At 47.2% G+C, this 24,932-nt stretch overlaps 1 long non-coding RNA gene across 1 annotated transcript; it reads left to right on the forward strand.

Moving 5' to 3' along the window:
* The first annotated feature begins 1,134 nt into the window (after positions 1–1,134).
* LOC119865169 lies at positions 1,135–11,866 on the forward strand. The gene is made up of 2 exons (XR_005376195.1): positions 1,135–2,590; positions 11,542–11,866. It is a non-coding gene; the product is annotated as an uncharacterized LOC119865169 (long non-coding RNA).
* The last annotated feature ends 13,066 nt before the right edge of the window (positions 11,867–24,932 follow it).

Consider the following 24,932-nt stretch of genomic DNA (forward strand, 5'->3'; position numbering starts at 1 on the left):
GTGGCAGTTGAGCGAACGGGGTGTCTGGTGGGTGGCCTCTCCCAGCCTTTCATGCGGTTGGGTGGGGACAGGCCGGCTGAGAGCCGAAGTGACAGGAATGGGTGGCCCGTGCTTGGCCCACACCTGAGGACAGTGGACGTGTCTCTCGCGTGCCCCTTGTCTGTCCCCCCAACTGCAACCTGGTCAGAGTGGTGACCCTTTCCACCCTGTGGGAGATGATGACGCCCTGATGGAAGATGAGGGCCCCTGGTTCTGTGTACGACCACGTGGAACAATCCAGCTGGGACTGTGACGTGGGGGAGAAGCAAGCTGCTTTGTGGTTTTTAAGCCACACTCATTGCATCACAAGGCTGGGCTTACATGAACCAATACACGTGCTCTTTTTTTTTTTAACATTTTATTTGTTTATTCCTGAAAGACACAGAGAGAAAGGCAGAGACGTAGGCAGAGGGAGCAGCAGGCTCCAGGCAGGGAGCCCGATGCGGCACTAGATCCCAGGATCCCAGGATCACGCTCTGAGCCAGGGGCAGGTGCTCAACCGCTGAGCCTCCCAGGTGTCCCAACACAGGTGCTTCCTGAGAAACGGGTCCAGGGCTCAGGTTGTGTCGTGGTTTCACTAGCGCAGGACGCTTGCCCCTCTTGTATCAGATGTCACTGTAGGTTGTAAACGGAGCCTGACACTCATTAATTCTCATGTGGTCACATCATATCGATTACAATAAGCTAAGACCCTAAAACTTTCCCCCTGTGTTGCTGCCGACCCACCTGGCCTCCAACCCGTTCCTGCAGACTCCGTTTCTGGGTACAGGGGAGATTCTTGATACGTGTCCTTACTCACCATCAGCTTGGTGGATATAATCTATCATTCCAGGTGGCCAGGGTCCTTGCGCCTCCTGGTTTGTCATCCATCCTCTTGCTTCCATCTGTCAACGTCCACTGATCTGTATTTTTGAGCACCACCCCAGCTATAGCTTTAATGTGATACAATTTCTTATTTTGATACTGGCATTAGGGAAAAAAACCATCATATATATTTACATAAATTAATACATATACATTATATAATAACATGATATAAATATTCATATTTATGTAAATATAAACACCATATATATATATATATATATTTTTTTTTTTTCCTGAGGGCATGGTTGGCTGCCCCGAGTGCAGGACACACCTGCAGCTGCCCTCCGGCCAGGCGTTGCTGGAGTGCGAGACCTAGCACCACCACGCCAGGTGTCAAACCCTGTCCACCCACAGGCTCGTAGCGCTGGTCTCTAAACGGAAAAGGGGCCCCGCCGTTTGGCTTCTCAGAGCATGAGTTCCCCTGTTCCCTCTCAGGTGTGGACAGCCACCTGCACACAGGAACACGCAAACAGATGTGTCACCGTTTTGATTATCCGTCACCTGTAAGGGGATATGCAGACGTGCCGGACGGATGAAGGCTGAATGGGGCAACGTCATTCTGGAACGAAAAGCCCGGTTGTCGCTCCTGGTCACTGTTCAGGATCAGAACACACGGACTGGATACGAATAGTTGGACGCTGATTGGTTTTCGCGGGAGTGAGGGGGCTGGGGACACCTGCAGGATCAGAGCTGGCACCAGCTCTGCAGGATCAGAGCTGGCACCAGCTCTTGCTTTTCTGGATGTTTCTACTGCCAGAGGCAGGGGCAGGGCTGACGAACGCCTGGGCCTTGGACCGGGACCTGCTCAGCGGCCCGTCCTGGGCTCTGTGCGTCCGCGGCCTTCCTGGCTTCTGCTCCCCTTGGCTCCAGCATCACCTCGTGGACTCCGGGCTTATTAGGAAAGTTCCAGCTGGCTGTGCCCAGGGGTCCAGTGCCCCGTGGACCTCGGCCGGCGGCCTCGGGAAGGAGATCAAAAGCTTGCCGGGCCACCCACGACACCGTGGCCTGTGTCTTGAATCCCGTTTGCAGTGGATTCTGCATCACCAAAGTTGGGCATGACCGCCGGGGGTGCTGGAGGGACCTGGCAAGTTCCTGCGGAGCCAGGACGGAGTCAGCCGTGCCCGGAGGAGGGCCGGGGTCCCACAGGGCCTTGCCTCCAACGCCTGCTTTCCTGCTACAACCTCTCCTAGCTTCTTGGCCTTGCTTGGCCTCCGAGAAGGAACTTCTTAATTGACCAAGGGTGAACACTGGAAAGTTCTTTCCATCTTAGCACCTCTCCCGTGTTGACCTGCCGAGCTTCCGGATGCACGTTGTTCTGCAGCCTTACTAGCATCGGATGGAAAATAGCATCTCCCTGTGCCTTCCGTCGGAGCCGTGTCCTTGCTCATGGGCCCAGCTTCTCTGCCAGCCTGCTTCGCCACACGGTCCCCATCCGGTCCCCACCCGGTCCCCACATGCTTTCTCACGGGGCAGGACCACCACGGGCCCCGCAAACAGGGAGCAGAACGTGTCCTTTTGCAAAGTCTTCCTTCCTGATGATGTACATATTCAATCTGGTCCCCTTTTCGCCTTCCCTGTCTCAGGCCGAGGCACTCGCAGGGGCTTTTGCAGCTCACGGATGACTTCTCCAGCCACGGCCAGTCCCCTGAGAAGCCCGTCGGAGGCGCGCCCCCTTTCCGTGACGGTAGTTCTCTCTCTCTCTAGCGTTCCTTTTTGGTTCTTTGCACGAACATCAAGGTACCAAATGTCCATAGCTCTTCTGGGCTGTGCCTGTCTTTGCAAAGCTCTCCTAAATTCAGGTTTATTGTGCCGCTCACATACTGCATAAGTTGGTATTTGCAGCAGTGAGTTCCATCCCTTTTCTCCTGGTAGATTACCTTTAGATCCCTAGGGGGAAAAATCATTAGCATCTTCAAGCAACATATTTTAGCAACATCAAAACTATTTCTAGATATTCCTGGAAAGGTAAGAATGACAGGTTTATGAAAACACGATGGACAGAGTAGAAGAAACTGCTGTAAATAGGTCTTTAGGAAGGTGGTCGCGAGGCCCGGGCCAGGGCAAGCATTCTAGAGCCTGTGGTTAGGTCTCAGTCCCTCCGTGAGCCTATGCCTCTGGACCATGAGCTTTCCCAGCATTTCTCAGGGTTTCTTTTCTTTCTTTCTTTCTTTTTTTTTTCCTCCCTTCTTACGTGGGACAGGATGGCCAGAGTGACCTGGAGTCAGTTGTTTGCTTTCCTCCAGTCACTTGGGCTCTGCTAATAGACCCCAGCAGGGCAGGGGCTCCAGGTAACCGGTTCCCCAGGAAGGCAGGCCTACTCAAGAGGAGCCGTCATTCAAAATGGTTCCTTCTCCCCTCCTGCTGCCCAAAATACGAAGGGATTTTTTTTTTCTCTCCCTCTAACACTTGGGAACCTGGTTGAGCTCTTGGTGGTAAATCTCACACTCTTTGCAGGCCCGTGGTGATTGATGTAGGGAGGAGATTGCTCAGGACTGGGCCCCCCTGGCATTTTTAACTCTCAGAATTGTCACTGATGGGGGTCCAGCTTTTCCTACCCTGGCATCCTACCCTGCTCATGAATCTGTATTCTGTTTTCTGTTTCTTCGATCTTAAGGGTCGCAGTTTGCCCCATGTCTTCCCCTTTCTCTAGGGATCCAAGGAGAGCTGCTGATTTCTCCGTCTGTTCAGCTTAGTACTTGTTGTTAGCACTGAGGGATGACTCCCAAGCTCTTACATGCAGAACCAGAAACACAAAGTCCTCCTATTATGAGTTTTTAATGAGTTTGGGAGCCCAGCTAGTTGTGTGACTCATAAACCTAGAATCTCATCCCTGCATCAACTACTGGGCCTTGTTGACATTTATCTCCTAAGTATCCTGTGACCCTGTTCACTTTATCTCCCCTTATCTCCAGGCTGGCCCAAGCCTCCATCACCTCCCACCTCCTCCACTGTCCCCGACTGAGGGCCCCCTGTGACTGTTCCACACCCTGAATGAAATTTCAGAACAAAAATCTCCATATTACTAATCCTCTTTCGAAACCCTGTGGTCAACAAGAACCAGGCCTTTGCCACTGGAAAGCCCCTAAACAGACATAAACAGAAATTTCCCAGGTTCTGAAAAAAAAAAAAAAAAAAAGACACAGAAAATTCTTAAACACAGTCCAGCAAGAATTGCATCACTCCAAACTGGGATTTTAGGCCTGTGAGATGAGGGTGGCTGAGTGCGAAGAATCATTGCCTTACCATGGGTGGGCAAATAACTACTGGAAACCCCATGCTTCAGGCCTTTCACATTTAAAGGACTGGCCACTCTCACAAGCTGCCGGCCACAATTGACACCTTGAGACCCATGATGACCTGGGAGGTAGCTTTTGTCCATGCTGGGTTTTTTTCCCTTTTTTAAAAAATATTTTATTTATTTATTCATGAGAGACACAGAGAGAGAGGCAGAGACACAGGCAGAGGGAGAAGCAGGCTCCCTGTGGGGAGCCTGATGTGGGACTCGATCCCAGAACCCCGGGGTCACACCTTGAGCCGAAGACAGACACTCCACTGCTGAGCCACCCAGGTGTCCCTGTCCATGCTGTTCTTATACTCATTTTGATGCTTCAAAAAGCTTGTGAGCAGCACTGATTGGCGCCCACAGGTTTCATTTTCCCCGTCCTCAAGTCTGGGGTTGCTCTTCTGGTTCCAGGGTTTACCTTAACAGCGACTTCCCATAGTTCTTATAAGAAGACAGACTCCTTAGTGTGGCTCCTGTCCCGCTCTGTCTGGTTCTTTGGATTTGCCCCCAATACTCCCTCCTGCCTCAAAGCCGTTCCCTTAGCCTGGGATGCTCTTCCCAGCTTAGTCCCTTCCACTCATCTTTCAGACCTCAGCTCAAGCACTGTTTCTTCAGAGAAGACCTTCCTGACCCGTCTAGTGGATCATTCCCGTCCATACAGCATTTTGCATTTCTTCCCGACCCTGGCCATCATTGTAGTTTGGATTATCTGTGCAACTCTTTGATTACTATCTGTGGTCCACGAGAGCCGGGGCGATGTCTGGCTTTGCTTACGACTGCTCCCCCTGTACCTCGCCTGGTGCTCGGTTGTAGTAGGGACCTGGTAAATGTAATGAATGAACGAACGAAAGCTCTCATGTTTGATTATAAAGAGGAATCTTCATGCAACTGACATTTCTTCTCTTTCTGGATGGGCTTCGGCAGTTTGTCAACAAGTACTTGTCGAACTTGTGTGAGGCGGAGAGTACGGTTGTCTGTTTTTATATATTTTAATGGTCCCGTGGTATTAGGTATGTGAATGCTGTGTTGTGATCTCAAGGAAGAACACTAAGGCACAGCAGAGAGGGGCTGATCTTATTCATCTTCTTTATGAAACATGTTGAAGATAAGTAACCAGAGACCAACACCAAAGGGATGAAATCACCTCCGAAAATAACACAGAAGACAAGTAAGTGATGTAGCTCAGAATTCTGGAAGGAAAGTTATCAACCGCTTCCTCTTCCTTCGGTGACTTTTACATTTTTAAGGCTTTCTCTGTTCTAGACAAGCGCAGTCTGACCTGGTGACTCAGCACAGGTAGTTCCGAGTCAGCATCACGTAATAGATCGCAGGCAGCCAGCGGGAGCGGGGCGGGGGTAAGTGTCTGTCTCCGGGAGGAGGGGAGAGGAGCCCCGGGGAGGGCCAGCCTCTGCAGGCCTGTAGCATAAGGCAAACGAAGCAAGGGTCCCCCTCCTATTCTGCAGGCTGATGCTGCTCTAGACAGATGCCCCTGATTTCACCACTCATCTGTGTGGACTGCGTTTCATTTACTGAATGGTTGTGCAACAGGAAAAGTGATTCAAGGGGAATTAGGCAGCAGGCTTGTTTACCGAATGTTAACTTTGGTCCAAACACCGAATCACTGATGGGTGCCATGTGCAACAATGGGATCTCGGCTGGCACAGCAGGCATGGTGCGGATGGACCTCGAGGAGGGCTCCTGGGAAGGAGGTTTGGCCGGGACAGAAGAGCCAGGGGCCTTTCCTGATGGTCGCTGGAGCCATAGTGAATAAGAACTCGCTTTATAAGTATCTGACGGTTGTTGTATGGTATGTGCGTCTCACTGGAGAAATGTCATGCATCTTAAGAACATTTTTGTGGAGAACACACTGTTGTTTTGCCGACTGCTAAACCAGAAGGTTAAGAAGAAAAAAACACTGTTATTTATCCCAGATGTCCATGGGAAACCCAATGTACTAAACTGGGGAGCCTATTCAGTGCCTGGACAAGCAATGTCTCACTTGGACTTGCTCTACAGGGGATGGTAATAGGATGGGTCTTTACACTTCCCATTCATTAAATGTTTTGCCGATTGTGAAATTAATTTTAAAAATAGTGGGAAAAGAAAAACCAAACTCAAATCTGTCATCCATTCAAACCCTCGTGGGGGGCATGGAACCTGCTTAAAAACATTAAAAAAAAAAACCCAAGTCATCAATGATTCAGCCTAAGATTAATGCCCTTTCAAAAGATGTGGATTAAAAGGTAGGCCAAGGAGAGTGGGGGGTTTGTGAGATACCATAGAAATGTGGGGTTGTGAGAATTTTAATATCAAAAGGATCCGTTGTAGATTCTGAAACACACAATAACAGGTAGAAAATGGTCCGTTGTTGCTTTTGGCCATCCACCATCGAGCCCTTTTGTAGCATTCCGGTTTCATAGGAGGAACTTGTCCTTCCCCGACGTGTGTCGTCCTGATGGCACAGGGAGCGTGTGCTTTTCTCTAAGGAAACTGAAAGGAATCCATCCTTGCCCCTGCGGGGTGGCACATGATTGGGGCTTAACCAATCGGACTCACTGCGTCAGGAGCTGGAATACTGGCAAGAGCTTAAAGAACTGGAGCACTGGGCCATTATTGTTGGTTGACCAGTAGTGCGGCTGTGGTTCTTACTGTATCCCATCTTCTGGGTTCCCTTGGTTCCTGTGGGTTTTAATGGTTTCATGCCTCCAGCCTCCTGTGGATCCTCTGAGCCCTCATGTCCTCCCAACAAATAAATGCCTTTGGCTTAAGGGAGCCAGAGCTGGTGACCACTACACAAAAGGTAAATTAATGTGGTGTGAAATGAGAAAGTACTCAAGGGCACAGCCTCGGGAAAAGGCAGGGCTTGGGAAATCCTGGGCCAGAGTCAGAGGATGTTTCTGGGGGCAGGATTCCAGGAGGCTGAGAGAAATGAGAGATGTGGGACTTTCCAGGTTCTGAGGTAGACTCGAGAATCAGAATCATTCCCTCCCCCTACTGCAGTGATGAAGGACATGGAGGAAAGCAGTACCACCATGGCAGCAATTCAGAAATGACTTCAGGTTTCTCATAGTGGAATTTTAATATGAAAGATCAGACACATGGTGTTGAGAAGAAAAAAGCGAGCAAGGGGAGTCGAGGCACCACGGAGACAGGCCAACACAGAAAGCACTACCTCACCCCTGGCTGGAGGGACGAAAGGAGGAGGTGGTACTTGGGGAGGGGGTTTCTGGCCCGCAGAGGGTAGGACCGGCGGGAGTAGGAATTGCAGAGGAGACCCAGTGACTCCTAGAGGTACAGAATCCGTGGCACAGAGAGGCTAAGACATACACTGGCTTCTCCATCCCTCCTGCCCTCCAGGCTCCTACTCCGCCCACAGGCTGGACCTCACTGGGGACTGGGTGATGGGAGTCTGGAAAAGGCAGGAGGAATACATATAAGAGCAAATGGGCAGTGACTCCACTGAGCCCACATGAGGCAACAGAGCCGGGAAAGACAGTATGATGGTCAAGGGCAAGATCTGAGGGGGAATCAGATGGCATGACCGTACCCACAGCTATCTGGACCAGATCTGTCCTATCAGGCACCTAATTTGTTGCTGTAACAAATGATCACATGTGTATTGGCTGAAAACAGCACAAATCTATTCTCTTCCAGTTCTGGGGGTCGGAGGTCTACAATCAGCTTCACTGGGCTAAAGGCAGGATGCCATGAAGGCTGGCTTGCTTTGGAGGCTTTGAGGGAGAACCCATTTCCTGGCCCTTTTCAGCTTGTAGAGGCCGCCTGCATTCATTGGCTTGTGGCCCCATCCTCAAAGCACTCCAGACTCTTGCTTCCATCATCATTTCTCTTCTGACTCTTCACCTCTGCCTCCTTGTTAGAGGGACTCCTTGTACTTACCTTGGGCCCATCTGGAGAATCTAGGATAATGTCTCCATGTCAAGACCCTTGATGTCATCATATCTGGCCAGTCTGTCTTTCCATATAAGGCAACATATTCACAAGTCCCAGGGACCAGGACATGGACATCTTCAGGGGCCACCGTTCAGCCTACGGCGTGGTGAATGCTCAGAGCTGAGTCAGGCTGCAAGGTGTTGCATGGGGCTGGGAGTGGGCAGGTCATTTACAGCTTGTGTCCCCAAATCCGATTTTCTCCTAGTAAAATCGGACATGTTGCACATTGCGTGTGTGCTGCGCTGCTGCGGAATTGGTATCACGGAACAGAAGGAAACTGGAATGGGACTCTCAGGGGGAGGTAGAAACATTCCCCCTGATGCCTGTAAACTGAGTCAACCTGTCCAGCATTGGTGACAAAATCCACATACGAGCCCACACCCTTTTCTGCGTTCCCTCTTGTCTCTAGAAGAGCTGGGAGTTGTCAAGACACAGCATGGACAAGGCGTGAGAGGAATGCAAAATCCAGCTGGATTTTACTGAAAATCCAGGAAGCATGGTGGTCTGCAGACATGAAGGATAATAAAAGAATCTAAAATTCAGTGAGGTACAAAATAAATAGCTTAGCCCGGATAAAGCGTTGAAAGCTTGAGATCCCAGGATGAAAGAATTACATAAAGCACAACCTTAAACCAGGAGCAACTCACCCTATCTGAAGGGTACGGGATTCGGGATTCTTTATTGTCATAGAGATTATCTCCAGAAGGCCCGGTCTGTCCTTCAGTGACTCAGAGAGAATCCCTTCGGATTTACTCATCGCCCAGGCCTGCATGCTGGCCTCAGATCTCTGATCAATAAGCAATCTCAGGCTGCCTGAGATAATGATCCTATTGTGGTCACTGTCAAGGCAATAACCTCGACTCGCCTCAGATAGGAAACTCCTAAGTAAGAAGAATCGAAGATGGAGATGATGAAGTATGACAAACGCGTAGGGCTAATGCGTGTGTGTTAAGGAGACACACATTTCGTGAGCACTTGATAGCAAAAATGTGTGTCATGTCTTAGAGAATTTAGTAGGTTAGAGACGCTGACAGATCAGTCTCATGCGTTCACTCTGAGATGTGCAATTGATTTCAGGCTTGTCATTGAAGCAAAAAAAAAAAAAAAGAAAGAAAGAAAGAAAAGCATAGGAAAAAAGGCTTAGCCTGTAAACGGTTTTATACTATTTACAAGAACTGAGAATTTTGATTTATGAGATTTTCCCAAGTACCTAAGTGCTTGAAGGAAGTCTTACTTCTTCTGGTTGTGAGACTGCCCACTCAGGCGTGTGGAGGCCTTAAAAAGACCTTGAATGCACTATTTTTATTAATGAAGTTTAAATGTTAGAAGGATCGGCTTAAGTTTGTAAATGGGATTCAGTGTTACAGACCCATAGCGGGTTCAATAGGAGCACATCAGAGAGCCGCCAAAGGCCTCCTTGTTTTTATTTCATAAGATGTCTCAGACCTAACAGCCTGGTACGATTTTTTCTTTTTTTTTTCTGGTACGATTTTTAAGTGAAACCTCAAGCCTTAACGCAAACAGTATCTCAAACTTGTTATGTAATCAACTAGTTTAATTTTAAACTCGATACCTATAATAAATAGTATTTTCTCCACCCCCCCACCCCCCCACCCCCCCACCCCCGGTCTGGCCCTACCAGATGGCAGAATACTGACATTGACAGCTCACAAACCTATACGTGTGGAAGCTCCAGGCTGGATTAGGCTGGAGCTGCCCCTGGCAGGAAGCAATTTAGTAGGATTACACGGGTGGAGGTTTGGAGAAGGCTGCCCAAAGCATGACTTTTCGTGTGGGAGATTTTTGACACGCTGCAATCATCTCTCTTGTACTCCTAAGCCCGTCCTTCATCCTTAGCGTGGTCACCGCCCCAGCAAGTTGTCCTGGAGCTGCCTCCCCAAACGATTTGCTTCACTGGTTTTCTGGCAGCTTCCAAACTTCATGCAGATCCCCGCCCCCCCAACATCATCACTTCCCCTTGGACCGACCTCATCATGCCTCCTCCCCTCTCTGTGGTTTAGGAATGGTTGCTTGTTTCGGTTTTCCCATGAAGACCCCGGTGTAGACATGGACTCACTTTCACATCTATTTCTTGAGTCTCGTAGCCTTGCTTCCTTGCGCTTGTTAAACAGTCAGGCCTTTTTGTCCCCAGCCTCCTGTCCGGGTCCTGACGTTTTGCTTTGTTTTCGGATCCGTCTCTTGGGAAGTACTTTCTGAGGTTGTGCGCTGATGACACGAGGGGGACGCGAACTGCAGATTGTGCTGCAGAGCTCTCGAGGATTGCATCCGCATGTAGGGGGGTGCCAGGGGAGCGGGCTTCAGGGACAGACTCTCTTCTAATTTTTGAGGCAGCAGGGAAACACAAATCTGGACTAAAATAGCAGAAGGGAGCTGAAAGGCATCCTATTACCTGAGCATTCGGGCAGCGAACCCATCAACCCCAGACAGTCCCGCCAACCCCATTTTCCAGGTCACCTGTCTCATCACTTCGCTGTGGGACTCAGGACAATTTATTGCCTGTCTGCAGTCGCTCTGTGTTTATGTTTTTCAGAGCGTGTGCTGAAAAGCTCTAATTCAGCTCATTTTGCTTAGTTCCTCATACGTGCATTTGTCTTACCTTCTCCCGCCTTGATTATTTTGCAGGAGAGAACCTCCTCTGACTTTAGAGTCCCGTGATAGGCACGTTGTAGCTGGCCACCTCACTCGAAATTGATACAAAATATGCAACTGGGGAAAGAATGATTAGGTCTTAAATGCATTTGCTTCATCCTACTTCTCCAGCTGGGGAAATTAATCCGCATCATTTCGATGCACTTGAGATACCCTCACGTATGTTCTAGTACATCCCCGAATGAACTGCTTTTTCAAAAAGAGAGTTTTTGTTTACCTATGGGACTTGCATAGTTCAAGAGCCAAACTAACAAAATGATCATGCCAAGTACCTAGGAGGATGTCTTCTTTGGGAAAGCCGTGTACTTCCTATATGAAATGTAAGCATTACAACCAGTAAATAATTTGCAGTCTTAAGAATAATTTGCAGACAATGAAGGGAATCTGTATTTTAAAATATTCTTCTCAAACCTAAGATTTTCCTCAACCTCAGATTATTAGATGTGGCAAAGACTGGGTAACTTTTCAATAAAATTCACGTTCTCTTCTTCCTTGGCTACATTTCCTAGTCCCTTTGTATCTAAGTGGGGTCACATGACTAGTGGCAATTGAGGGGCAATAATGCGTGTCACCCCCAGATAGGCGGTTAAGAGTTGGGTGTCTTTTTGGTAGAGCACGGGACTCTTGATTTCAGGGTTGTGAGTTTGAGCTCCATGTTGGAGGGAGAGTTGACTTAAAAAAAAAAAGAAGATTTGGGGTGTCTTTGCTATACACTCTCTTTTCTTCAACAGCAGGGTGATCATAGAGGATCCAGTGTAGACTCCGGAGCTCTCCCGAGATGCAGAAACACTAGCTTGGAGGAGCCTGGGTGCCTGAGTGACTGTGTGGAGCAGCACTTGCTGCTGACATTCGCTGGGTGTCATGTGAACAATGAAGACGTCTATTGCATTAAAGCCACCAAGATTTTGGGGTCATTACTGCAGTGAACCTACCCTTTAAGACATTGGATAGGCATGAACACCTGCTCAAAAAAATGATTTTTGAATGCTGATCAACTGGCTGCCAACTCTAGGCATCCCAGTGATAAAAACCAAAATAAAACAGAAAATAAATGTTGATGAGGATGTGGTGATATTGGAACCCTTGTGCAGTGTTGGTAGGAATGTAAAATGCTGCGGCCACTGTTGGTAGCCGTAGAGAGGCTCCTCAAAAAATTAAATATAGAAATACCATATGATCCATCAATTCCATTTCTGGGTATATACTCAAAAGAATTGAAAGCAGAGATTCAAACTGATAGTCGTGCACCGACGTTCATAACAGCATTTTTCACAATAGCCAAAAAGTGGAAATGATCCAACTGTCGCTCCGTGGATGAATGGACAAACAAAATGTGGAATATGCATACGGTGGAAGATTAGAAGGAAGGACATTCTGGCACATGCTACAAATGGGTGAATCTTGAAGTCATTATTCTAAGTGAAATAAGCCAGTCACAAAAGGACAAATATTGTATGATTCTGCTCATATGAGATAACTAGGATAGGGAAATTCATAGAGACAGAAGAAAATAGAATGGTCGCTGCTGGGTTGGGGGGGCGAAAGAATGGGAGGGGTAACTGATTGATGAGTACGGAGTTACAGGTTGTGAAGATAAGAAGAGTTATGGATGGTGGTGATGGCTGCACAGTAATGTGAATGTACTTAAGTACATTAATGCCCCTGAAATGTGTACTTAAAAATGATTAAAATGGTACATTTTGCCATGTAAAAAAAAATGTATCTTCCTAATACGCTCAAACCAAGTTGTTTTCTACTGAATATCAATCAATGGATCAGTGGGGGGCGAAAGAACCTAAGATCAATTTAATTTTTCTCTTTGATAGAGGATGAATCATGGGGGAAAACAGAATAGTAGGAGGCATTTACATTTATATTACTAAGACTTTTAGTTTCATATTAGTTGCCAAGAGTTGGCTTGATTGCACGTTTCTGGTTTTGATACAATGACATCATTTATCTGTTCAAAGTTCTCTCTGGTTTTATCTTCTTATCCTTTATCCCCTTTGGCCTTGACGCCCCACCTCTGTGTTTGGCATATGTACTTTAATAAGCATCTTTGAAATATATACATATGTACTGTGTGTATCTATAAGCACAAATATGTATCATGTATTTAATATGTATGTGTGCTTTCAGTTTATACAATTGGCTTTATGCTCTAACTCTTGTTCTGTTTAACTTATTTTTTACTCAACATTATTTTTTAAAAGCCCTATCCGTGTTCTTTTGTGTACCTCCGGTGTATTGGTTCTGACTCCTGTACAGTTTTCCAAAATGAGCTTCAATCATATCCTATTTGTTTATTCCCCTAGGAACGGGCAGCTACTTTGCCTCCCACCTCCCTCCGGCAATAAAATGCTGTGATGAGCTGCTTTGTTTCTGTGACCCTAGGATCTGTGGATACTTCTCTCTGGTTTTATACGCAGGAGTGAGTGTGCACATTCTGAATTCATTAGGTTCTGCCCAATTTTTCTCCACAATGGTTGCAATGGTCTGAGGCCTCCACTAGCGGTGCCTGAAAAAATCCATTTCCCCACCTTCTTACCAACACTGACTATTATCCAATTCTTAACTTTTTGCCTGCCAACCTATGCATAGGATAAAGGAGTATTTTATTTCAATTTGCATTCCTCTGATTACTAGTGAGGTTGAACATCTTATCCATATTCTGATTTTCCCTGTTACACATTGCTCATTCATATTATGTACACTTTTTTTTCTGTTAGGATCTTAATCTTTTTTCTTTTTTCTTATTAATTGGCAAAAATTTCTTGGAATACTAGTCTTCTGGCCTCTGACATTGCAAATATTTTCACCCAATGTTTTACTCAATTGTTAAGGTTTTCTATTGTGCTATTTCTTGAGCAGAAATCCTTAATTTTGATGTAGTCCAATGCATAATTTTTACCTTATGCTTAATACTTTTAAAGTCTTACATGGGAATCTATTCATACTCCAAGGTCACAGATGTGCAGCCTCTGACACTTTTTCTATTTATGTTTTTAAGCCATCTGGAGCGTTTCTTTGTGTAGGGGAGAGGCAAAGATCAACTCTATTTTTCTCCATATGTGAAAAAGGCCAGAATTTCCCATAGCATTTTCCATACAAGACTAATTACGTGAGACATTAAGTGGGTAATAGGAAAAAAAAAAGAGTTCTATGGTTAAAGAAATTTGGGATTAATCTGATTAAACATATTTCCACCCTACAGATCTTTTCAGAGTCTTTAACGTGCTAAGATACATTTTGAATCCTCAGGAAGGGTCCATAGGAGCCCATGGACCAAATGAGGCCCAAAGTCCGTTTTGGTACAGCCTGCAAGCTAAGGATATTCCTTACATTTTTTAAGGGTGGTGAAGAAGAAGGAGAAGAAGCAGAAGGAGAGGAGAAGGGGAAAGGGAAGAGGAGGAGGAGGAAATTGTGGAGAAGGAGTGACAGGGACCCCAGGTGGCCCACCAAGCCTAAAATATTTCCCATTTGGCCCTCTACAGAAAGAGTTTGCCAATCCCTAATGCACAGTGTGCAAAGTACCCAAAATACATGATCCCTGCACCCTCTGGTAGAGGCCGGCATCCGGGCCTCAGGATTCTCCCAACCGGTACTGGGAGGCCCTGGGCTGGGCCGATCAACACGGTACCGACACAAGCAAAAGCTCTGGCAACGTCCCAAGTAATGTAATGTTGTGGAGCCATAAAATTATAAAAGATCTGATTGATTTTATTGGTCATTCAGTCCCAACCTTCTACCCAATGTTGATCCAATCAAGAAAGATATCTGACTTTTTTCATTTGCGCTCCTACGGAGGGGAAACGCTCCAGAAGCGGCCCAGGATTGCATTTGTCCCTCCCTGCCGCCCCCCCCCCCCCCCGACGCTGCACTGTATCCATGCTCCTGCCCCAGCCCACGCTCTTGAAACTCTAAATTCCACTTTTATTTTTCCATGGGCAGCAATGTTGCTGAAAATACTTCATTGATAATCTTTGTATTTCACAGCCTGGCTGTTGTGTTTTTGTTTTTGTTTTTAAAGATTTTTATTTATTTATTTATTCATGAGAGACACAGAGAGAGGCAGAGACCCAGGCAGAGGGAGAAGCAGGCTCCGTGCAAGGAGCCTGATGCGGGACTCGATCCAGGGACCCCGGGGTCACACCCTGAGCCAAAGGCAGACGCTCAACTGCTGAGCCACCCGGGTGCCTATTTTTATGTTTTTTCTGAAACTGTTTCTTAAAGGATCTAAGATCATTTCCTTTCTATTTTTAAGTACACTTTGAAAGAGGTTGAAGACATGGTTGCTATGTGCGTTTCTAATAGCTGCAGAGGAATGGGGGGGGGGGGACTAGGGTAAGGAGGATAAAAACCACCCACCAGTGTGTAACGTGCACAAGTTATAAAAATGTTTATCCTGTTGATGGAGTCCATATTAAAATATTAAATTCCTCTTTTTTTTAAGATTTTATTTATTTATTCATGACAGACACAGAGAGAGGCAGAGACACAGGCAGAGGGGAAGGCAGGTTCCCCTCAGGGAGCCCGATGTGGGACTTGATCCCAAACCTGGGATCAAGGCCTGAGCCAAAGGCAGGCTCTCAACTGCTGTGCCACCCAGGCGTCCCTATTAAAATCCTCTTAAGAGGGAAGTCTGGGAAGAGATACGGGGAATTTAGAAAGGTCTCCTCAAATCGTGGCCAAAATAATTAGGTGGCTCAAAGGGAGTGTGAGGGCACTTTGAGCATGAGCTACCCGTGTTTGCGCAGGGCGGGGCGTGCAAAGGGAGAGACAGAAACTTTACGGAGGAGAAAACTGGCCAGCGTTACCGTCACCAGGTGGTCGGGCTAACGATTCCTGGCCTGTCCTGTGGCTGTCCCCGCCCCGATTATGGTACACTGGGAAAGGTGCTTCGCCTCCGTGGCCCTCTTTCCACAGGTCTACAGCCACAGTTCATCATCAGAGAAGCAACAGACCCACTGGCCGGCGGGAAATGCTCCGAAATACCTGACCAGCATCTCTGGACACCGTCAAGGTCAAGGTGATGACAAACTAAAGACACACAGACACTGTCAGCGGAAGACTAGAAGGTACTAAAGAAGCAGAGAGAGGGCGCCTGGGTGAGGGGGTCCCCGCGGGACTTTCAGGGCTACTTCTGCGACTTCCCTGCAAACCCGAAATGGTTCTAAAGCAGAAAGTTTATCTAAAACGCGGGGCGCGGATGGGGGGCAGAGTCACCCGTGGCCAGGGAGTCGCGGGGTGCACAGGGGGTGCCCGGGAGGCCAGGCAGCAGGGACTAGGAAGGGAGCAGGTGCAAAGGGCCGCAGCGCTGGTGGGGAGCTGGGTGCCTGCAGGCGGGGAGCCCACAGTGAGCCCACGGGCTGCAGCCGGCGACCTCCCCGCGCGGGGTCAAGGCGGCTGAGCCCACACCGGTGGGGCTCCCGGGTGGGGCACCCCCGGGCTCGGTGGAAAAGGCAACGCCCTTCATCGGCCGGAGGACGGAGCTGCGGTTGGTCGCTCCCCGCGGCCGCCGGCTCCGCATCTGCAGGCGGGAGGTGCCCGCGTGGATGACAAGACGGGCCCACGCGCTGGGGCCAGCGCTCCTCTGCGGAGACCGGCTCAGGGTGGGCCTCGGGATGGAGGAGCCGGGGCGGCAACGGCCCCGAGCGCCCGCGTGGACCCCCTCGGAGGGCCCGCGTGAACCCCCTGCAACAGCCCTAGTGGACACCTTCAGAGGGCCCGCGTGGACCCCCTCCGAGAGCCTGCGTGGACTCCTCTGAGAGTCCACGTGAACCCCTCAGGGCTCCCGCGTGGACCCCCTGCAACAGCCCTAGTGGACCCCTCCGAGCGCCCGCGTGGACCCCCTGCAACAGCCCTAGTGGACCCCCTCCAAGGGCCCGCGTGGACTCCTCCGAGCACCCGCGTGGACCCCTCTGAGGGCCCACGTGGACCCCCTGCAACAGCCCTAGTGGACCCCCTCCAAGGGCCCGTGTGGACCCCCTCCGAGAGCCTGCGTGGACTCCTCCGAAGGCCCGAGAGGACCCGCTTGGACGCCCCGTGGACCACCTCCGAGGCCCTGCGTGGACCCACCTCCCTCCGAGGGCCCACGGGGACCCCCTCGGGGTGAAGGAAGGCCAGGCCAGGCCAGGCCCGGGGCTGCCAGCGGCCACCCCCTGTGGGATCACCCTCACTCCAGCTTCCTGAAGCCAGATCCATGGCTCTGTGGTTTGAAAAATGCTTTTGAAGCCCCGGGCTGTGGCTGCTTGTGAAAAATCAATGACCGTACAGGGCTTTCCCACTTAGCTCCTCATTTTTACATTCTTAGGTCAAGCTGGTGAATGTAACACTCGGAAAAATGATAGGCCTCCCTGCTCCGAGCCGTGAGAAATTCCGGGAGAAATACGGTGCCCGTTCCGCGTGGGGCTCGGGCCTGGCCTACGTACTCCCGCTCACCTGCTAAGGCTTTGCCGTCTGTTGACACAATCCAAGCCCAGTGATCCTGATTCTGAATGTATTCTTTTTTTTTTTTTTTAAATAAAGGTTTTATTTACTTATTCATGAGAGACACGGAGAGAGGCAGAGCCACAGGCAGAGGGAGAAGCAGGCTCCCTGTGGGGAGCTGGACGTGGGACTCGATCCCAGGACCCCGGGGTCATACCCCGGGGTCACACTCACCGCTGAGCCCCCCGGGGCCCTGAATGTGTTCTTGGGAAGAGGCACCCTGGGCTGTGTGCGGCCTGTCAGAGCAAGAGCCGGCTTTTAGAGGGGCAGAGAAGTGTCCATTTGCAACCTGGGTCATCCACTGAGTCTCCTGAGCTTCCTTTCCGTGGGGAAGGACGTCATTTCTAAATCACAGCCTTCTAGATCTGTTGGTGTTTGTCACACACAAGCAAGCATTGCTCTCATGGCTTTTTCCCCAGGGTACCCACGGAGGAGTGACTAGAAGCCACTGAGCATCTCAACTTAGTTAAGATTTCTGGTATAAACTGTTGCTGCTGAGGGTGCAAGATAGCTCTGGGCCCTATAGGTGGAGGAAGCCCAGGATGGGACTGGGCCTTCTGGGCAGGGCCAGAGGCATTTTTGCGGAATAGTCATATCAGACTGACAGGGCCTGTGGCTCTAAATGACGCAAGCTGACTGTGTCATCATCACCCTGAGCTCTCCCCTCCCGCCGGGACAGCATCTCCCGGCAGGTAACCCCGCTATTTTGTCCTTAGAGCGCTCTCCCACTGGCTCCCTGGGAAGCGAGGTCTATCTTTTAACGGCACCCAGGTTGTCCAGAGGGGGGCCTAGGGGGTGTAGATGGGGTGGGGGGACAGCAATCTGTGCCGCCTCCACACCCTCCAACTGGGAGGAGAGGTTCCAGGGGTTCCCCATTCCCCATGGCTTTTAATCAAATGAACAAAGCAGAATCTGAAATTACCACCCACCTGCCCTCATCCCGTGCATGATTCATAGAACCATTTTACGAGAGTGGCCTGAGAACAGCGTGTGCACATCACTCACGGGGACCGAAGGCAGCATTTCACCGACTTGTGTCATCTCCGGATTCTTCTCCACCCCACTCGCCACCCCCACTCCCACCCCCACTTGCAGATAATGCTCTTGCCCTTCTCTTACCACTGACACTCTCTAGACTGTGTTTAGATAATGCCCAATAAAGTAAGATAGACTCTCCATGAGAAAAGAGATGTTTTCAAGATGCACTTATAGACTTCAGAATCTTGAAATGAGCTTGGCAAAATCTCAACTCACTGTATTGACCACTGGACTCGGTGACCCCTTACCTTGCCAAGCCGGAGGCCACTGGTGGTCTTGCTGGGAGTAGTCTCAGTGGGGTGGTGGGAGGAGAATCCCCAGGGAACTGGTTCAAGGAGAGCAAGTAACAAAAAAAAAGGGGGGACTCTGACCGCACAAGTCTTGTAAGATGTTTTGCTGTGAAAGGGAGTGAGGTCAAGGGAGGGTTTCAGACAGAAGCCACCCCGAAAGTATATTTACAAGCTGGTAGTAATGGCGTTTGCTGATCCAGAAAAAAGAGAGAATTGACATAACCCATTCATCTCCTCTTGTTCCTAAAAGCAGAGTCCTCTGAGAATGATTCCATTTTGTTTTACAAAATGGAAGGCCACATCCTCTCCTACTAGCTTATAACTGCTTCAGGGCAGAAATCATGTCGGATTCATTCTTGCATTTCAAAAAAATGCCTCGAGGTAAGGTCCACAGGGACAGGGATCAGATGACCCTTATCCTTATTGAGTCCACACTGGTAGCACAGAACTTCCGAGTGTAACAGGTGTTTGGTAAGCTGCTTCTAGAAGGAATGCATGAGTGTATGAATGAACAAACCCGATTATCTACTTTTTTGGAGTGTTTGTTGGAAAATTTGAATCATGAGCTATCTTTCCTCCTCTGTTTTTTTCCAGCTCTAGAAATTTGCTCTTGAAACACAAACATAGGAAATGTCAAATTAAATATTCATCTAGAAGGACAGATAGTTGCAAAGGAACCTATCTACTTGTTTCACATTCTCAATAGTAATGACGGCGAGGGCGGGGCAGGGCGGCGGGTGGGTTGCCTCTATTTTGGAGTATCTTTTGGTTTTCTTTAGACATAAAGTGCTTCCCAACCTGTCTTCTCAGCCTTTTATCATTCTTGAAAGGAAGTGAGAAAAAAAATTATTATTTCCTTTTGAGAGGTATGGAAACAGAGGCCCAGAGGGGTCGATAGTTTATTCAAGGTCACATAGTTCATTGGTGCAGAGCAGGACTTTGACTTCAAATGTCCTTGCTGTCACTTCAGTGAATTAGTATTTAAGTTCTCAGTTTTGTAAGAGCTCTTTACCCACATCCTGTGACTCAGAGGATCCACTCCTGTTTTTATTCCATTTGTTTCATTTCTGTGCAAAGCAATAAAAATCTGTGTTTCTCAGGGCAGGATATGGTTCATTAAGCCTCTGCGAAGTTTTAACCTTTTCCAAGACTAGAGGCAGATGGAACAGGCCATAATGAGGTTGACTTTGCTGAGTGGGAATTGCTGGGTTGGACTGGATAAAGAGCATCCAGCCTGGAGGCTGAATCCTCCAGGGGCATTTTGGGTTTTGTGATATGCAGCCTCTGCAGCAGACAGGCAAGGGATGAAACATTACTGTTTACCAAATCAAAGCAAATACTCTACTCTTTGAAAGGTGAGATGGAGACTCCTCCCTCTTTGAAAAAGATTGTTGAAAATGAGTTGCACTTCAAAGTGTGTTGATCTGGGAAATGTTGGCTCTGGTCACATAGACCTTGTGACTATGATATGAGACAACCTTGACAAGCAGAGGAACGTGTTCCCAAATCAACAGTGGACACAAGAGCTTATTGTGTTTCCTGGTAAATGAAGTAAACATAAGAATAAACCGAGTACGGAATGCATATCCCAGATGTTAAGTTTAGATTTGCTCAGACACGTGTCTAGGATGTACTCTTGGTTGAGGGCTGAGTATTTGGCAGGGCTGCCCTATGAGCATAGCAAATTCAACTGCAGAAGTCACACAATATTTACAGACCCGCAGGTTAATTAAAAGACTCATATTGTCAACAACTGGGTTATAGTGCTGCCCTATATCAACTCCTAAGGGGATATGTGATAGAACAGATATGTTCTGTTTCTTTCTTTTTTTTTTTTTAAGATCTTTAAAATTTATTTGTTTATGAGACACACACACACAGAGGCAGAGACATATACAAGGGGGAAGCAGGCTCCCTGTGGGGAGCCCGATGCAGGACTGATCCCAGGACCCCGGGACCATGGCCTGAGCAGAAGGCAGATGCTCAACCACTGTGCCACCAGGCATCCCTGTTTCTTTTCTTTTTTAAAACAAATTCAGTTTTATTGAAGTATAAATGACAAATCAAATTGTAGGATAATTAAAGTGTACGTAGTGGTGATTTGGTATACATGTACGTTGTATTGTTTCTTAATCGTTACCTATTATAAAATAGAGTAAGCTTGAATACTTGACATTGTCAGGAATTGACTATTTCTGTGAAATAATGATACTGCCTTAGAGTGAATTAGAAAGATATACCTACATTTCTGTCTACACTTTATCATACTTATGAGGGAGTTTAATGGAGGAGCTGATAATTACTGAGTTTTGATGGACTTATTTCCTCCCTTCCTCCCCTCCTCGAGCTGCGTGAGCCTGCTCTAGATATTGGGAATATAATAGTGACTATTGCAGGGGCTGTTCTTGGCTTCAGGATGTTTATAGTTGAGATGGGTAGAGTGTGGTTGATGACATGATTTGAAATAGCAAACCATTCATTATGCAGGTGATTAACCCTAATGTTTATAAGTGCTGTACAGAAGTATCGGGTGATTGAGTATGGAAGACAGAGAGAAATGGATCTATGTAAGATATATTTAATAAGCTGAATCAATAGGCCTGGGATTTTTTGGAGGTGGGTGTGAGCAGTAGTGAGGGTGAGCAAGGAGTCAAGGACATGACCTGATAATTAGCTGGCTGGCTGGTAACCTGTCAGGGCAGGAAGATGGTGAAGGAACAGATTAGCGAGAGAAATCCAAGGGAAGCATCCGAGTGAAGATGTCATAAGTGGATCTCTCTCTCCTTCCCCATCTCTTTCTCCTCCGTCTCCCTGCTGTGTCTCCTTCCCCATCTCCCAAAGAAAAGAGATTTTCTGAAAGTCTTGCAGAAAGTTCCCTCAAAGAAAGTTATCATTTTATGAGTCATGCAGACAGGGCCAGAAAAAGTGTTGTGCGGGCTTTTCCACACATGGTTGTAAGGAATAATCTAATGTCACCGTCTTTAGGCAGCAGGATGGTGAACCACTTCAGCATTTCAGGGCCTTCCATTTGCATGCTTGTCTTTTCCTTGTTCTACGTTGTACTGTGAGCTTCCTGTGGGGGTACGGATAGGGGTGGGGGGTCGCAGCACTCGTCTTTTGTCTCCCTCAGTCTAACGTAGTGCATGACATTTAGTAGGCAACAGTAATTATTTGTGGGATTGGATTATAAGAAAGTGATATAATTGGGCTACAGTGAACTTGCGCTGTCATATTCTTGCCTAGACTTCACGAGGTCTTCTCCGGCAGTATTTATTTCTGTGGACAGCTCCTTTCAGGGAAGGGGTTGAGTCTGTCTTGCCAACCACAATATCTCCAATCCTTTTTTTTTTTTTTTTTAATATCTTCAATCCTGACACGTGGTTACATTTCAAAAATAACCATTCAGTTTTTATGAAAAGGAGAGCAATGTTATTCAAGATTTCGGAAAGCACTCAGCGTGTTACATTAGTAAGGGGGAAATTTTGCCACCAATAAGCCCGAAGAGCTTCGGAAAGTATTGCTGAGGCATGTTAATAAAATAGAACATTCTTACCCATGGGCTGATCACTCTTAGTTCAGCCAAGTTTGGTTCCGAGTCTTCGACCCTACGTTAGTTTTCACACTGGACCAAAATTGGACTAACCTGACACATTGATACTCAAACTTGAAAGGATCGTGACTTTTCTTCATTAGTTTTCAACGGGGTTCCAAGGAACCTTGGGGATTTCATGGAAATCTCCAGCAAGCCAACTGGATGGGTCTCCAAGCTGTCACCCTTGCCTTCATCCAGGGACCCTTGTTTGTATTTGATTTGTTTACAAGTCTGTAAAATTTCCTTTGAAGGACAAGCTCCATGGCTTAAAAGAAAAAAGAAAAGAACTTCAGAAATTAGTGTCACATAACAATCCGAATACTGTTCTCAAATAACTATGATATTCCTACACGCAAAATTCCTACCCGAGAGCCTGTGGTGGCACGCAAGCTGCCTTTGGGAAAGCATGAAACCTTTATCAGCTCAAACATCAGAAGGCTGCAGATCTGTTTGCAAAACACACAGCACATTTCTAATCATTGTAGTTATTCCTCTTTTAATTCAACTGCCTATTTTCTTATGTGCATTTGTCATCTACGTTGTGAACTTTTTAAGAGCAGTAACAATTATTTCTGTCTCTATTGAGTTTAGCACAATGCCTAGCTTGATAGAGTCATGCCAAATGAATAAATGGGTGAACGGATGGATGGATGGATTTGACTATTAGAAGAATGATTGACGTAACACTAAGACCTGAGACTTGGTAATTGTGTTCTAATCCTGTCTCAGCAATTCTGTTTTTGTAAGACCCTGAATAAATTAATTTTGTATCTCATTATGTTAAATATAAAATTAAAAAATAGAGTGTGTTTTGCAAATTAAGGATAATGAGTCACCACTGTTTCTTGGGACTAGAGGGTGCATGAGCAAATTAATTACAAAGGCTTATGTTATTATAATTATAATGTTAATTATAAGACATTGCTGCTGTTGATGAACCTAGACCAGAAAAGGAATGAAATATGAGCAGTTGGTTCAACTCTTGGGCCAATATTCTGGTGGACAAAACTATTACTCATTACTTAGAGGACTTGAGACCAAAGTTTGATGCAATATAGGGCGTGTTGGATTTCTGCAGATTTAGTCACAGCAATGACCTACTAGCCAAAGGAGACATTGAAAATCAAGGCAAATTTGAAGAGGAAAAGCAAATGCCACTGTAAAAGATAGAGGTTTCTAACCCCTCATCCTCTGCCCTGCAGGATGAATGTAGGTATGAAAAAATTCAGCAGAACTTACTAAGTTGCTTTTGTGTGCAAGCTCTGGAACTAAAGGCAATTAGAGATGGGTTACTGAACAGGGGAGACAGGGGCCATATCCATGTAACAAGAAAGCATCAAGGGCCACCAGAGAAATAGTGTCAAGTAGTATCGGGATTCATGAGGAGGAGAATAGCCTTCCCCTAAATATTGCTGATTGCTTGGGTTCCTTTTGCCTTGGCTTTCAAATGAAGTAAAACTTATCATCTTCTCAATAGAGCCTTTATCGGGATCCCTGGGTGGCGCAGCGGTTTGGCGCCTGCCTTTGGCCCAGGGCGTGATCCTGGAGACCTGGGATCGAATCCCACGTCGGGCTCCCGGTGCATGGAGCCTGCTTCTCCCGCTGCCTGTGTCTCTGCCTCTCTCTCTCTCTGTGTGTGTGACTATCATAAATAAATAAAAAAATTTAAAAAAAAAAACAAAAAAAAACAAATCTAGAGCCTTTATCATAAATAAATATGATGAGCGCTTCTGGCAAAGGTGTGCATTCCCTAAAGAAGGAAACCGTTTCCATAAACATAAACCTATCCTAGATTGTGGGCCATCAGCTGCATTTTGTTTCTATCCTGTGGCGTGAAGGCACTTGACGTTGCAGAGCTGTCTCTGACTCTTGGCCAAAGTTGAATCATTAGATGCAGACCTCACCACACCATGCGTTCTGTATTAAAATTGTGTGTGTGTGTGTGTGTGTGTGTGTATGTGTGTAGCAAATGAAAGTGAGGACTCCCCAGGCCCTATATTCTTTATTATTCCTACTTTTACCAATGTTTTCACAATACCTTGAAAACGATGTATTTCTAATATATTTAAAGTATCTCATTTTACACTAGAATAAGAACATAATCCAGAAAACTAAGTACACGGTTGGTGTGTATACCCACCTGAAAACAATAGTGACTTTTGACCTTCATATAAATCTTCAAATCTGAACTTATAAATACAGAGAACAAACTGAAGATTGCCAGAGAGAAAGGTGGGAAAACAAAATGGGTGAAGGGAAGTGGGAGTTAGAGGCTTCTAGTCATGGAGTGAATAAATCACAGGAATAAAAGGCACAGCATAGGGAAGATAGCTGGTGTCTCTGTAGGTCGCAGAGTGACACACGGTAGCTGCACTGGGGAGCACAGCGTAGTGTGGGGAGACGTTGAAGCACTACGTTGTACACTTGAACGTACAGGTGTATAATTGTGTTTCAACTGCAGCCAAATAAAATACTTCAAAATAAATAAAAATAAATCTTTAGGGCAGCCCAGGTGGCTCAGCGGTTAGCGCTGCCTTCAGCCCAGGGCCTGATCCTGGAGACCCGGGAACGAGTCCCACGTTGGGCTCCCTGCATGGGGCCTGCTTCTCTGCCTCTTTTTTTTTTTTTTCCTTTTTTTCCTATTTATTTATTTATTTATTTATTTATTTATTTATTTATTTATTTATTTTTGCTTCTCTGCCTCTGTGTGTGT

Source organism: Canis lupus, chromosome 22 (genome assembly GCF_011100685.1).
Source record: "Canis lupus familiaris isolate Mischka breed German Shepherd chromosome 22, alternate assembly UU_Cfam_GSD_1.0, whole genome shotgun sequence".
NCBI lineage: Eukaryota > Metazoa > Chordata > Mammalia > Carnivora > Canidae > Canis > Canis lupus.